Source organism: Rhea americana, unplaced genomic scaffold (genome assembly GCF_003343005.1).
Source record: "Rhea americana isolate MKP2758 unplaced genomic scaffold, rheAme1 scaffold_66, whole genome shotgun sequence".
Classification (NCBI taxonomy): Eukaryota; Metazoa; Chordata; class Aves; order Rheiformes; family Rheidae; genus Rhea; species Rhea americana.
In genome coordinates this window covers 1,767,965-1,771,565 of record NW_028186823.1, presented here as the reverse complement: position 1 = coordinate 1,771,565, position 3,601 = coordinate 1,767,965, and positions in this window count along the sequence as shown.

Sequence of the window (3,601 nt, the reverse complement as noted above, 5' to 3'; positions counted from 1 at the left end):
AGAGAGAGAGAGAGAGAGACTTGTCAATAATTTTCTGCCTACTCCACTGGGTCCTTGTGAGGGATGAGTCTTCAATTTTATTCCCGCTCTGCCAGCTTTCTGGTTGCAGCAAATCCTGCAGTCTCCTCCAGCTCCCAGAAACGTCTGAAAGCTCATTGTAACTGCTTGAGGCCTTGCTGTGTGTCTGGCCCTGCCTCTCTCTGTAGTGTCCTTTCCCTGCTGCACTGCAGTCTCTGCTTCCTCACTCTTCCTCCCAGCCTCTCCTACCTCGCATCCTTGAAGACTCTCTTCATGCTRGCACGCTCAACTGCTTTAAAGAAGATGCATTTTTTTTTCCTCTAGAAGGTGCAATTTTTTTTYCCTCTATCCATAGGAAAAGCCTGAGGCAATAAGTGGCAATCAGGACAACATGAAACAGTCTTTCCACTCTGCTGTGAAACTGCAGCCTTTTAAAGGCACACAATGTTCTGTAACTGTCAATTAAAAAATTCTCTGTTATCATATGGTTGACTTAGACTATTATTCAAGTCATTCTTCATAAAGTAAGGGTAAGATTATGCTCATTTTCTGTTCATCAGAATTTTAATATGATCTAGTTTACATCCCAATTTTTCTTCCTGAGCATCATGCAGGAAAGCCTATGCTGGCATGAGAAATTTTAACTTTTTTTATTGTTATTGTTATATATATATATTGATAGGACACATGTAGACTGTTTGGCATTTGCTATATTGAATAAGACAACATACTGCTAGAGATGATAAAAGTAGATCTGCAGCTGTGCAAAGACATTTTATGGGTTAGCCAAGTTAGCATTGTGGTACTGAATGCTTATTGTAAGGTAGTGCAGTCATTCCTCATTCAGTCTAGTCTTTCAGTGTTAAGTCAAAAAGCTGAAACCAAGATAATGAGCGTCTCATAAAGAAGTACTCTCAGGAGTTGGAAAAAAATACTTTCTAAAAGCAAAAATACAAATTAGTTTCTCTACACCAAAAGTACAAGATTGATATTTTACACTGAAGACAGTCTGTAGTTGATTGACCACTTGCTGGAGTGGTAAACAGCCACTTCTAAGCCAATATGGTGATGTTTTCTTCAGAATTTGGATTACTGACATAAATTTGATTTAAGATTATATGGTAAGTATTGTACTTCTATTTGATGCAAAGTCCAGTAATAGATTAAATATCTACAAAATTCTTATAAAAAATCAGAAATTTCCTTTTGAATTCTCATTGCAACATTTTTATCATATTTAGGATAGTGTCAGTCATAGTTTTACTATAGCTATATGTGCTAAATTTGCAGTAAACATCAAGAACATTATCGCACAATGACAGAGAAATCAATGCTAAGTACATCTTAAGCACTCATCTGATCCAATAGTTCATGAAAACAGAACACTAGTTGACCAGATTTGTCATAAGATCAGATTCACTTTCATTCTACACTTGCTGGCTCTGGGTATTTCAGAGCTATGTTTGAACAGATATGCAGTGGCACACCTGAAATGCAAGTAATCACTTGCTAGGAGTCAACTTRTGTAACCTTCGACATCCGTAGAATAGATGTCTACCTCAAGGCTTGTCACTAGTTTCTCTTTGTAGTCGAGAAAGAATAACAGGCACTTTGCAGATGCAATTTATCTTGAATATTTGAGATAATTGTCTGCTTTAGGTGACACCTTCCTTACAGATGGATCTCACTGCAGGCATATAGTATATATGTACAGGTACATCTCAGTGTGCTGGCAGCATCAGAAAAGAATAAAAAAAAATGAAGAAAAAAAAAACAGAAAAATTTGAAATAAAGACCACATCCCATAGAAGCTATCATGTAGTTTGTTTTTTATGTCTGCTTGTTTTGTTTTGTCATTTTGCATAGTGGAAGACATGGGTATTTGAATGGGATCTAAATTTGTGTTTTGTCTTGATAAGCCTACAAAGCCAGTTTCCCACTTGAAGGATTGGCCATGAGCACATTCAAGTAGAGAATGCTGAAGCCATTCAGCTCAAACTACTTGCTTAGACGTAGCAATATGTGTTGGAGTGTACTTTCATGCTGAGTGAATTCCTGCATAAATCATTCAGGGAGGAAGAAAATGATAAAGTAAAACTCAGAACATCATTTCCTTTCAAATGTCTGGCAGACTCAAAGCATTTGTTGCAGCTTCTTGAGTATTCTCTTCTTCAGCCTTTCACAGAGCAAGAATGTGTTCATAGAGGTGGAACCAACAAATGAATCTGAATAAACAAAACTCAAAACTCTTTTTTTAAAAAAACAAGAAAGTATTCCTTCTGTTTAGAAAATGTTTGATCAGTGTGAAATGCTTGGAAAGTTTTAGCTCAGTCGGCAGCGTCTGGGGGAAGCACAGCTTCCAGCTCTGTTTTTGTGGTGCCTGCTGGCAATCTATTAGCAGTCTCAACAGCAGAGCATAAGATTGAATGAATATAATTATTTTGTCATGCCGTGAAAGCTTCCRGATAAGGTCTCTGATAATGTGATGAAGTACTGCTAATTTAGGAACACAAAATGGCAATATGTTAGAGAGTATTGCTATTGTTGGATTACTCATTAGTCTCACAATTCATACCAGCTCTCAATACATACATAATTTGCAAACAGTTGCTCTAAGGAGTTGTTAGGAGTTTGGTATTTTCCTAGTACCTAGAAGCTGAAATATTGAAACAAAACTGTTCTGAGAAAGGAAGATTTCTGCTTCCGAGTTTCTGAAGGCAGACATCCTACTGAAATGTAAAAGTTCCTTCATGTATGTTGCCCAGACACTCCTGTACCACAGAAATGTGCCTACCAGCCACTGTGTAGCTTATTTAATTACTGATTTATAAGACAATATATAATTTAATTGAAGAAATGGCTAATACGACTCTGACCTCTTTCTTTTATTAGGATATTTTATGTTCATATTTTACAATATAATAAGTTATATATACAGCATTAAACAAATTTATTAGAAAGTAAGCCTTTGGCAAGATCTACAGATTTTTTTTTTTTTACTCCTGTACATCTTTTGTGTAATAATAACAATACTGTATACTAAATAAAATAACGTTAAATAGTCTATGTTCACATTGGCACCATTAATTTCAAGACCCTAACATTTCAAGGCCCAATAAACATAAAAAAAGGGGATTCCTGTGTCATCTTTTAAAGAAATAAATTGTATGTACTATTACATGAAACATGAAATATAGGAGTAACACTGCAGTTACACACTAGCACATGGAAAATAGCATCTTCCAATTTTCTTTTTCCCCTTTTCTATATTTTCTCAGTAAAGGATTAAAACTGCTACTTTATGGTCTTGGAAATCTTGTTGAAGATTGCAGAAGCGTCAGCAAGTCTAGAAATCTTACTGAAGCCTGTTGAAGTTCATGTGAGTTTGTCATTGACTTCAAGATAGAAAGAATTCCATTCTTGTTTTAAKTATCAATTAGCAAGCTCAGTCTTCAAATATATGCAGCTTGCTGCTWCCTTTAAAGAAAAGGCAAAATGATAATCAAATTTGGCATATGCATATGGATGACRAATGTGTTATAATACAGAAGAAATGGTGAAAAAATAAAGATGARAAGGATAA